General features: G+C 32.5%; 1 long non-coding RNA gene across 1 annotated transcript in view; it reads right to left on the bottom strand.

Moving 5' to 3' along the window:
* Nucleotides 1-1,156: 1,156 nt before the first annotated feature.
* The window catches only part of LOC140844276 (uncharacterized), a 414,430-nt gene continuing 402,315 nt past the window's right edge, over nucleotides 1,157-13,271 (bottom strand). Inside the window, exon 3 of the long non-coding RNA XR_012122424.1 lies at nucleotides 1,157-1,226. This is a non-coding gene — a long non-coding RNA (uncharacterized lncRNA). The remainder of the gene's footprint in view (nucleotides 1,227-13,271) is intronic.

A 13,271-nucleotide genomic window follows, 5' to 3' on the forward strand; every position in this document is an offset into this window, starting at 1 on the left:
TACCAGGTTCCTGAGTATGAGACAGTATCTACTGCATTTTTTGGGCTCTTCATTAATTTAAATTGCCATCACTAAATCAAGGCCTAAAAAGTAAATTCAAACCTGGAATTTCTAAATGTATAATGGAACTGCTTACAGAATGATGCACATATGCACATCTATTTATGATTCAATATATGTCTTAATATAATTTATATACTGTTTATACAGACTTATAACTTAATACAGTCTTCATGCTGATCACACTTTTTTGTCAGATTACCAAACTTCTTCTAGACCTGTGTGGAATATGTTTAGGTTACAGCTCTTGGCTGTTCTTTTTGGTCTTGCCTGTGGTTTCTTCCTGTGAATGCACAAGTATTCAGTTAAAAATTCAAAGCGACTCACGCAAATTTTGGAATTCTTTCTCAGTGGATCTCTCTTTCCTCTGCAGCCCTCTTCTTTCAAATTCTAGCCATCTTATCCATCCTGAACTTTGAACTCTGTCTCAATTCAGTGAGACTACTGTACTGTGCTTGGTACCCCCTGCCTATACCTTGTCAAGAAATTGTTTTCAGGTCAAAAGCTCAAACAATCTGAAGTCTCCATTGGTTCTGTTCATGAAAGGTCATAGTTCTGTTCTACCTGATGTTTAAAAGACTGAAAATTGTCATTTCATGTATTTTATCCAGTGATCTAGTTATTTATGGTGAGAGGTCAAATTCCCACCAGTCATACTTTTGTTCCCATTCTATTAGTTGCTTAAACAAAAAAAAGTATCCAATCTCTTTTAAATGCTTTCTTAAAATATTAATTTTATGTTCCTTTATAATCTTCAAATTAACAAATTCTTTATATGTAATAGTTCTTTTTGTTCATCTTTTTTCATTTTTATTTTAAATAGTCAGGCTCATATTAAAAACAATAACATACTTAATGTGTGTGGCTGTCAGGGTTTATTTATTTCTGATCATACTTGTTTGTTCAATGGGTCTGTACTTCCCTGATGGCATCTGAATGGGAATTTGGAAATACGACTACTTCTAAATGATACTTTAAATGACACTCACACTATAATTAAGGAGAGTATTATTCCGTGACAAGATCCACACCAGCAGTTCTTGTTCTTCCAAGGCAGCTTTTTCCTTTTCTTTAGGGAGCAGTTCTAATGTTTTGGCCTGAGGATAAACACTGTGTTGCCAACTCAAAATTTCAGAAGAGGCAGGAGGGTAATTTAAGCAGCTATCCTGTAAAAAAAAAAAAAAAAATCAGTTATTCCTCTTGATTTTCACTCAACCATCACTTCTGTTCTGCAAACCTCAGAGCACTGAGTTTAGAGACTCATTTTCCATCACTAGATTGAACAGCAAGCCAGCCCAATGAAAAGTTCTCCTTTGTTGTGGGTTATTATTCTTCTAGCACATACCGTCTTCTAGGAATATTTTGAAATACTTTGCCTGAAGTCAAAGACCCTTTCCTTAATACTGAATCAGATAGACAAACTTTTATCTTTCTTTTCATTTTATGAGGATTTAGCAGAGATAGAAGTAAACACATACTCTCCATTGTACATGCCTGAGTTTTGAGTTTTGTTTTTTGAAATTTTCATGCATTTAAAAATTCCTTGTTTCCATATAAAAAAAGTTTGTCTTTCTGCCTAGCCAGAATTATTTGAGAATAAATCTAAAGATGCAATGTTTATGAAAGCGTTTATAATCATAAACAATTGAATTAAATATTTGGGTACAATGCTCATTTAGCATGATTTTTTTTTTACAGGTAAAAATAAAACATGATCCTCTTAGGAGCTTTATAGAGTTTAACAAGACATTGTCATGTGCATTATTCTTCTTTCATTTTTGTGTATTTTTAACTGAAATATCATTTATATACAATATTAAATTGCTTTCAAGTATACAACAAACTGATTCAACAGTTACGTACATTAATCAATCTTCACCCCAACTAGTGCAATTACTGTCAACAAAGAAAGATGTTACAGAACCATGGACTATGTTCTCCAGGCTGCACTTCCATCCCCGTGACCAGCTTATATTATGATTGAGACTTTTTTGTGCCTCTTTATCCTCACATCCTCTTATCTACCCTCTCCAGCCCGTCTCCCATGGTAACCATCAGTCAGTTCTCAGTGTCTATGAGTCTATTGTTTTTTTGTTCATTTTGTTTTATTTTATTTTTTTAGGTTCCACCAATAATTGAAATCATATGATATTTGTCTTTCTTTACCTGGCTTATTTTACTTAGCATAATACCTTTTAGGTACATCCACGTTGTCACAAATGGCAGGATTTCTTTTTTATGGGTGAATAATACCCATTGTGTATATATACCACATCTTTATCCATTCATCTACTGATGGAAACTATGTTTTTTTCCATATCTTGGTTATTGTAAGTAACGTGGCAATAAACATAGGGATGCAAATATCTTCTTAAATCAGGGATTTTGCTTTCAGGCAAATTCCTAGAAGTAGAGTTACTGGGTTATATGGTATTTCTATTTTTAGGTTTTTGAGGAAACTATACTGCTTTCCATAGTGGTGGCACTAATTTACATTCTCTCCAATATTATAGGAGGGTTCTGTTTTCTCCACATCATCCCCAACACTTTTTTCTTGTCTTCTGGATAGTGGCCATTCTGACTGGTGTAAGATGTTATCTCATTGTGGTTTTGATTTGCATTTCCCTGATGATTAGAGATGTGGAGCACTCTTTTCATGTGCTGGTGGCCGTGTGTCTCTTCTCTTAGAAAAATGTCTTCTCAGGTCCTCTGTCCATTTTTTAATGAAGTCGTTTTTTTTGGTGTTGAGGCATATGAGTTCTTCATATATTTTTGATGTTAACCCCTTATCAGATAAATCATTTACAAATATATTCTCCCATATTGTAGGTTGCCTTTTAGTTCTGCTCTTGGTGTCCTTTACTGTACAGAAGTTTTTAGTTTAATGTAGTTCTACCTATGCATTTTTTAAATTTTGTTTCCCTTTCCTGGGGAGTCATGTCCAGAAAAAATTTCGCATGCTCATGTTCAAGAGATTTTTTGCCTGTTTTCTTCTAAGAATTTTATGGTTTCATGTTTTATATTTAGGTCTTTGATCCACTTTGAGTTTTATTTTTCTGTATGAAGTTAGACAGTAATCTGGATTCATTCTCTTGTATGTATCTTCCCAGTTTTCCTAACACTAGTTATTGAGACACTGTCTTTTCCCCATTGTATATTCATGGTTCCTTTGTCATATATTAATTGATCATCTGCACAGGTTTCTTTCTGGGATCTCTATTCTGTTCACTGATCTTTGGGTCTAATCTTGTGCCAGTACCACACTGTTTTGACTACTGTAGTTTTTTAGTATAGGTTGAAGTCAGGGAGTGTAGTAGCCCCAGCTTTGTTCTTCTTTTTCAGTATTGCTTTGGCTATTTGGGTCTTTTGTGGTTCAATATGAATTTTAAGATTATTTGGTCTAGTTCACTGAAAAATGCCATTTGTATTTTGATAGGGATTGCATTGAATCTGTAAATTGCTTTGGACAGGATGGTATTTTGACAATATTCTTCCTATCCATCCATTAATATGGAATAGATTTCCATTTATTTGTGTCTTCTTTAATTTCTCTCATCAGTATCTTACAGTTTTCAGATTATAGGCCTTTCACCTCCTTGGTTCAGTTTTTCCTAGGTATTTCATTCTTTTTGATGCAATTATAAATGGAATTGTTTTCCTTATTTTTCTTTTTGGTGATTTGTTCCTAATATAAAGGAAAGAAACAGATTCCTGTATATTGATTTTGTATCCTGCAACTTTGCTGAATCCAGTTATTCTAAAAATTTTGGGCAGAGTCTTTAGGTCTTTATATATAGTATCATGTCATCTATAAATAGTGATAGCTAGACTTCTTCCTTACCAATTTGGGTATCTTTTATCTCTTTATCTAGTCTGACTGCTGTGGCTAGGACATCCAGTACTATATTGATTAAAAGTGGTGCGAGTGGGCATGCCTGTCTTGTTTCTTATCTTAGAGGAAAAGCTTCTAGGTTTTCACTATTTAGAATGATGTTAACTGTGGGTTTGTCATATATGGTGTTTTTTATGGTGAAATATGTTCCCTTTATACCCATTTTTCTGAGAGCTTTATCATGAATGAATGTTGAATTTTGCCCCATGTTTTTTCAGCATCTATTGAGATGATCATATGGTTTTTATCCTTTTGTTAATGTGCTATATCACATTGATTGATTTATGAATACTGTACTATCCTTGTTTCCCTGGATTAAATACCACATGGTAATGATGGATGATCTTTTTGATGTATTTTTTAATTTGACTTGCCTACACTTTGTTGAGGATTTTTGCATCTGTGTTCATCAGGGATAGTGTCTTTATCTGGTTTGGTATTTGAGTGATGCTGACCTCATAAAATGAGTTTGGAAATAGTCATCTTTTTCTATTTTTTTGGAATACTTTAAGAAGGATTGGTATTAGCTCTTCTTTAAGAGTTTGGTAGAATTCAGCTGTGAAACCATCTGGTATTGGACTTTTGTTTTTTGGGGAGTTTTTGTATTACCAATTCAATTTCATTACTGGTAATGTGTCTCTTCAGGTTTTCTGTTTCTTCCTGGGTCTTGGAAGGTTTTACTTTTCTAGGAATTTGTCCATTTCTTCTAGGTTGTCCAGTTTATTGGAATATAGCTTTTCATAGTATTCTCTAATAATTCTTTGTATTTCTGTGGTATCATTGTGTCTAACCTTTTTCATTTCTGATTTTGTTTATTTGCATATTCTCTTTTTTTTCTTGATAAGTCTGACTAGGGGTTTGTCTATGTTTATTTTCTCAAATAACCAGCTCTTGGTTTCATTAATTTTTTTTCTAGTGTTTTATTTTTCTCTATTTTATTGATTTCTGCTCTGGTCTTTATTATGTCCTTTTATCTACTAACTTAAGGTTTCATTTGTTCTTCTTTTTCTAGTTTCTTTAGTTGTGAGTTTGGATTGTTTATTTTAGATTGTTCTTGTTTCTTAAAGTAGGCCTATATTGCTTTATACTTCCCTCCTAGAACCACTTTTGTGGCATACCACAAATTTTGGACTGTTCAATTTTTGTCTACAATTGTCTCCATGTATTTCTTGATTTCCTTTTCAATTTTTTAATTGATCCATTGATTATACAGAAGCATGTTGATTAGCCTGCATGTGTTTGTGGGTTTTTTTCTTCATGTAATTGATATGTAGTGTCATACTATTGTGATCTGAAAAGATGTTTGATACACTTTCAATCTTTTTGAATTTATTGAGGTTCTTTTGTGTCCTTATATGTGATTTACTCTGGAGAATGTCCCATGTGCACTTGAGAAATATGTGTATCCTCCTCTTTTAAGGTGGAATGTTCTGTATATATCTGTTAAATCCTTCTGACTTAATGTGTTGTTTAGTGCCTCTGTTTCCTTATTTATTTTATGTCTGGCTGATCTGTGCATTGATCTAAATGGGATGATAAAATCCCTTAATATGATTAATTTGCAGTCTATTTCCCCCTATAATTCTGTTAGTATTTGTTTTACATATTTAGGTGCTCATATGTTGGGTGCATAGATACTAATAATTGTTCTATCGTCTCAGGACTGATGCCTTTATCATTGTGTATTAACTTTCTTTGGTATGTATCAGTTTTGTTAGGCTTGAGCTCAGGGAGTTTGGGTGGTGTTCTGTTGTAACCTTACAATGCTAACAAATAGTACAGCCCAGTCTTTAATTCATGCCATTAAACACAATCACTTTGGGTATCACTCATGAGTTATTGACCGTTACAATGAAAATTCTGTAAGGATTCCACACCCTCTTGCTTCCTGATTGTCTCAAATGTCACTATTTCACTTTTGGAAACATTTTTATATGGACCTGGCATAGCACATAAGGTAAGTCTCCCTAGGAATAAAAGAATAGGGGAGTTCCTCTTTGTTTAAAAGTTAAGTTAGCCTAGCATATAAGAAAAAGAATTCACAATTTAAATGGACCACTTTTTATTTGAAGAGTTAACAGCTGAGGAAAAGATTCCAGTCTCCATTTATACTTCAGTATACAATTACTATCATTATTTCCAGCCATCAAAAACACTAAATAGATTTTACATGCTCTGTAATTTTTTGAGCCCATAATGTACAATAAAAAGTCATCATCAGTGAAACAAGTTCCCTTTGATTCTCTTTTTTTTCCACAACCCAGCAACATGTAGAATGTTTCAAAACTCACTGAACCTTTAGCCCAGAATCTGTGTTGGAAAGGATCATTTCTAATAATATGCCAACTCATTATTTTCAAGCATGTATGGTTTCACTGATTTTAGCTTAGACTTAGGATAATTATTATTATTTATCTTTAAAAAGGATAATTACTATTAAGCATACATCTTCCAAGTTTCATGTTCTTCCCCCGAGTATTTATTTTTTCTCCCTTCCCATATTTTATCACAAAATTTGTAAAAATAAGAATTTCAAATCAAAATTAAAATGATGTGATATATTTATCTTCTTTACAGAATGTATTGCCAGGAAATGAATGGTTTCTATTTTCTATATCTCAAGAAAATAAAAGTTAGTACCCAAAAGGAAAATGAGCTCAATAGGTAGTCTTGCTTCACCCAGTATTAACAAAGTGTATCAGAATTTTCTCCAGGCTATGTTGAGATACTGTATGTCTTGCTACTAAGCACATACTTCTATATACACACACATACACATATAAAAAATTAAAACATGCTTCATGAAACAAAGTTATGCTCATTACACGTTGCATCCTATTTTTTGTCTTTTATATCTTTAAAAATGTTTTGATCCATCTCTTTACAGATGACCTAACATCTCAAGACCTTCCAGGAGGAATTGCCATTGTGTCAGCAAGGACTAGAAAATTCGACACTCATTTTGACCAGAAAATATAAACATTGGACTTAGTCTTATCCTATTAGATTTTTCTAAATGGAGCATTGAAACTTTACATTTTAAAATTTGAAATGTAGTATACATAGAAGTGCAGAAAATAATGATTTATCATGACAAATACACAAGGTTAAGAATTAGTAATCTTGAGATGATATCTCAGAATCCCTCCCATGGCCCTATACTATCAATATCTCCAATATCTCCTTCATCCTCTCCAAAGATAGGCACTATCTTGATTTTTATTTTCTTGATCTATATTTATTTGTTGCTACCTAACCATTTGTCTCTAAATACTGTAATTAAATTTTGCCTTTTATGTTTTCATTTTACTGAATTTTGATATGTATTGTTTTCTTTTGCTCATCATTGTTTTTGTAAGATCTACCTATGATTCATATAGCTAGAGTTTATGAACTGTTCTTGTATTGTATTTTACCATGTGACTATATCCACAATTTTTCATTAATGGTTAAAGGACATATGTTGTTTCTAGTTTTGGGCTTATGAGTAATAGTAAGATGAATATTACTTTACATGTCCTTGAGTATGTCTGTATTACATCTTTTCAGTGTGTACACCTAGTAGTGGAATTGCTTGATCATAAGGTTAATATTCAACACTAGTAGAAAACAATAGTATTCCAAAGCAGCTATTTCAACTTACACACCCATCAAGAATGTACGACAGTTCTAGCTGACCTATATTCTCACCAGCACTTAGTATTATTGAGTTCTATTAGTCAAATTGTTCAATGTGTGTATTAATTTCATTTTGGATTTAATTTCCTTTCACTGATGACTAAATGGGGTTAAACATCTTTTTCTAAATTTTAAAGCCATTTTGGAAATCCTATTTTATCAAATGTGTGTTCAAACTTCCGACCTTTTTAAATTGGGTTATCTGTCTTTTTTAATTGTTTCATAGGAGTACTTCATATTCTTTGCATATAAATTATTTTCAACTTTATCTGTCTCAATACTTCATTCCATTCTGTGCCTTTTTTACTATTATTAGAAAACTTAATTTTAAAGCAAATAAGTTTATCTTTCCCCTTTTACTCGACAATTTGGGTCCTTTTCAAGACGTTATACCTCTTTTTTATTGCAACCCTCTCTGCTCTTTCTAGAGGTTACAACTGGCTATCGTGAGATTTATATCCCTGCTTTAAAGAAAAAAAACTTTTTCAATCTCTTTATTACCCCTACACAATTTAAAAATTTTGTTTGTTTTATATATGTTATATATAACTAGTTCCATACCATCTATATTATTTTTTTATGTATTGCTTTTGAGCAATATTTTGTTTGCTCATATATTTACATTGATTAAGAGTCTCCCAATACATACACATAACCTTTTTTCTTAGAGTCAAAAATGGTCTGTTTCTCATTTATTTCATTGGCCTGTTTATTTTTGTCTCAAAGTCACACTTTTAATTATTTTAATTTATGTACACCTGGTAATATATGTTCTCCAAGTTTGTTCTTCTACCTGATTATTATCTTGACTATGGGCGTTGCATTTCCATATAAGTTTCAGAATTAGCTTGGCATGTCCATGCAGAGTATGGCCACATTTTGATTGAAATTGCTTTGATTCCATTAATCAGTTTTGGGAAATTGGCATCCTTAACATATTTAGTCTTTTAACTCATGTATATGGTGCATTGCTCCATTTATTTCAGTCTCTTAAAATTGCTTTTGAAATATTTTGTGATTTTTTCCTTTTAGATTTTTTCCTAGGAATTTAATATTATTCATGCATTTTAATGTCACATAGATTAGTTTGAATTCTTTAATCATTTCTAGCTAGTACACAGAAAAATGGACATTTTTATGTTGATCTTATATTCAGTAAGCTTGCTCAAATTGTCAATTCCAGTAGGTTTTGTCTAGACATTTTTTTTTGTTTTTGTTTCTATTTTTTCATGTATAGTTTGTGTCATTTATGACTGCTACAAGTTTTAGGTCTTCCTCTGAAATTCTTAAAACTTTTATTGTTTTTGTTCTTTCTTGCAACATGGTAGCTGAAATTAATGTCCAAGTGTTGATAGCAAACACGTTTGTCTAAACTGTTAGTGATCTCTGAAGGAAAGTAATATGTTACCATTAGATGTGATATCTGCTGTAATTGTAAATGTCTTTATCAAGGACATATTTGGTAAATTTACTTTTATTTCTAGATATAACTTATATTGACAGAAAACTGATCACTTATTAAAAAAATCTATACTTAAAAACTTATAAATATAGCATTATGTCCACTTTTATTTCATGTGATTACTGGCAGGCATGCTTATCTGACACGTTCATTTTTTATTTTCATTTGTCCTATCTGTTCTTTAGATTTTCTTATTTGTAACTTTATTTTGGGTTAATATTTTTATCATGTTTCTAGTGGTTGCCATAAAAATTCCAGTGTGCTACTCAAAACCTCCTGCAGCCCTGGGAAGTAATCTATGTCAGCTTCTGTGGCTCTCCATTTATATGAGTGAGACTCCTGCTACAGCCCCTGGTTTTGAACACTCAGTTTGCCTCTGGCTGACTGTGTCTCATGGATTGCTTAGTTTCTACTGCCCATGGGCTTGAACTTCCAGTTTCCTTCACTTAATTCTGGACACAGAGGCCAGTATGTAGGTGGCTTAAGCCTTGCTCATATTGGTATTTCCTGTGGACTTTTGAGTCATACAAATATTTTTTCCCCCATCTATGTCTTTCAAATTCTTTTTATATATTATTAATTATGTATCTATCTTTGTATTTGGAGAACAGGGTATCTTACAATATGCAATTGCAATTCCTACCTAACTGACATTTCTAAGTCAATTTCTATTGTCCAGATTTGGAGTGGTGGTTCAGACTAGAGGTGATGACAGGTTAAAATGGTGGCAGTGGACCGATATCAATTTGATATACATATCAAATTTATATATATATATATAATTTTATTAAATTTATAATTGACTGAATGTTGGTGGTGAGGTTCTGAGTTATAAACACATTTCTCAGTCTTCTGATTTGATCAGCTGGATAAATTTGGTTTCGTTTATTGAAGCGGGGGAAACTGGAAGAGAAACTAGTGTTTAGGTGGTGCAATTCAGCTTACTTCTGAACATGTTGAGATGAAATATTTGTGAGACACGGAAGTGGAGATATCAAATTGGGTACATGGGAGTCTCAGTAGAAAAGCCTGGACTAGAGACAAAGTTGGGAGTTGTCAGCATATATTTCAGTTGATACCTTTTGCTCTGGTCTATGAGGTTGATCTTTCACAGTCACATGTTTTTACTAATTCTGACCCTACAAATTGAGCTTTCAACCTTCTCTAACAGGTCTTGCCATCGCCTCCTCCATTTCACATGATTCCTGAGTTTTCTTTTATTCAGTTAATTCTTAACAATTTAAATGGAAAGGAAATAAGAGTGGCTCATAAGTCAACCAGTATTCACTGGATTTAGTTATCAGGAAGAAAATGAATATGGGACAGAACAAGCAGGTCATTCCAGACAAATGTTAGGCTGTAACTTTTGTCTGATTTGTTAGGATTTTTCTAATAGCACCTGAGTTATTTCATATGCTTTTTTTAAAATAGAAAGTCAAAGTTTATGCAAACTCTTCTTTCATAAATTAAAGCTTTTTCAGAGAGTAGACTCATCATAAATAAAAAGAACCACATTCTCAAGTACAACAATCCATGACTTAATTTGTTAAATAAAACTAAACATTCATTTATTGATTCTCAAGAGTACTTAAGATGCATCATTTTGTACCTTCTTATATTCAGATCCTCATTAGTGAAAACTGCCAAAATTCATCTAATCAGATGGTCAGTTTCAATAGTGATATTTTAAAAATAGAATATGATTATAGCTACAGAAATAACCGCAACTTCAGAATGTAAAATTTTGAATTATATCATTACTGGTACAATCACATTCTCAATTTGTGAATCAAAATAATATGGAATTCCATGGTTACATGTTAGTATATTTGTCACTTTCAGCAGCCATCCCCAAGAAAAGCAGCAAAGAGTAAATGAAGAATCAGATTTGTAACAGAATAGAAACACTATCACCTGAGGAAGAAAATTTCACCTGGTTCCATATAGTTGAATAAAATTTATTTTATTCTAATATTAAGATATTCCTTAATGGTGAAGAGCTTCAAACCTCAGACCCTTCTGTTATCTGTACCACAGGTACCATGATTATTCCTGAATAAATCTGAAATAAGTAAAGTGAAAAATAAGGAGAGAATTTCTGTTGTTTTAAAATAACTTAGTGAAAAAATCAGAAGAAACTTAACATGCCAAGTCTTACCAGTTAAATTTTATCTGATACAAAGAGATGCTCCTTGGTTCACTGGTGTTAAGCCTGATTCAGTCTTCTGCTGAGACTCTGCTACCAAAGTGGCATTAGTTAAGACAGTTTAGTAAGTGTCATTATAATGAACTGGCAGTCTCCAGGCCCAGTGTTTTAAAAATCCAATAAGCTGACTTTGCACTATTTTAACTGTTAATTAAAGTATCGCCGTTTGAAGGAAATGAAAGGTGGATGATGGAAATAACTGGCCTTTTGTTTTTTCTTCTTGCATTCCTTCCCTGACTAATGTGAAGGGGAAAGAGACCATGGTTGTAATAGGGATGCAGGTCACTTAATAAATGTTTAATTACATTCAGATCTGTTCACTTAGCTTAGATGTTATTGTCAGCCAGTTAATGGAACGTTAATTAAAAGCATATTCAGTGACGATGAGGGTCATTTTCACATGGAGGGTTTCTACCTGCCTTTGAAGCCCCAATGGAGAGTTTCAGCTAATTAGCATCATTTCACAGAAGGCCAAACCTTTGTGTCATTTAATAAAATACATCTCATGACAGCAGCCTAATGTGTGAAGGAACAATAGTGTAGGGGCAGCAACCACAGCAGTGTGGTTGGAAGTTAAGAAAGAATAAAGGCATATAAGAAAGCTTTAAAGCTATAAATGAAAGGGGAAATGTGTAAGCTCAAAACTTTTTTTGTGTATTTTTAATGTATTTCATAGAAAATGTGCTTGTAGGTAAGAAGTCATTTTTGCATTTGATTGGTAGAATAATTCCTCTTCTTTATATTAATTTCCCTAGACATTCTATTTTATTGTATTTGTGATTTCGGTAATTCAATAAAAATGCTGCTTTCTAGATTTTTTTAAGGTTATAGTATTGAAAAAAATAATACATCTCAATACATTTTAAGTATATTTTATGTGCTTACTAAGGGAAGGTCACTGTCCTAAGGGGCTAGATTTTAATTTTGTTCATGGAATCATGCAAATTTGTTGTAGAAATAGAACAAGATCTTCTATATCTTGTGATTTGTACTCAATATTTTGGAAAATATACAGGTGCACTAAGGTAATAGGAATTTTAACTGACAACTCTTAATTTAAAAAAATATCTTTATTAGTTCATCCCTACTCAAGGTACTATACATTTTTAATAATGATTAGTAGTCATGGCTAAAAATAAATGCTAGCATTTAGTTATATTACATATCAGCTAGCTATTATGCTTCAAATGTACCAGGCACTGTCTCAGTGTTTCATGATCATTTCCTTATTTAGCCTCTACAGGGTCCCCATTATACAACTCAGAGAACTGAAGCACAGAGCAGTAGTATGACTCATCCAAGATCACAGAGGTGGTTCTTGTCCCAACCTGAATTCAAATCCAGATTGTCTTTATTCCAAGGATATACTTTTAGAAACCACACTCCACTAGTTTAAGTTAAAATAAAAATGGACAATTTTTACAAAGAAACATTTTTATAACTTCTATCTAAGCAGTTATCATTGTTTGTATTAAAAAAATTGATCATGGTGTAAAATGATGAAATATATTTATATAAGAAAGTGAAAGAACTTGACACATTGCTATGAGAAGAAAAATATTCTAGAGTCAGATGTCAAAATCTTAGTGCCAGATACCTGGAATATCTTTTTGAATGACGGGAGGGAAAAAGACAACTACAAAAAATACAATTGGCAGCTGCTCTGCAAATATCCCAGAATGTTCATTACATACATGTACCATTCATGTCTGTGTGGACTGAAGAGCCCTGAGCTCCATGTGTTCTTAGATGGGCTCATCCTTTTCTCCTCTTTGGTGCTTCTAATCTCATCACCACCATCTGCCTTTATAATATGAGCATGAATCTCATCTTGCCCTTCATCCCTATCTACACAGTTTAAGACACCAGAAAACTGAGATTGGATTCTTGCTAATGAAATTATATAAACTGTTGTATCTCACTCAGATTTTATTTAGTGAAATTCCATAAATAGCTTCATGAAAAAGTGTAAA

This window comes from Manis javanica, chromosome 11 (genome assembly GCF_040802235.1).
Source record: "Manis javanica isolate MJ-LG chromosome 11, MJ_LKY, whole genome shotgun sequence".
In the NCBI taxonomy this organism is placed as follows: Eukaryota; Metazoa; Chordata; class Mammalia; order Pholidota; family Manidae; genus Manis; species Manis javanica.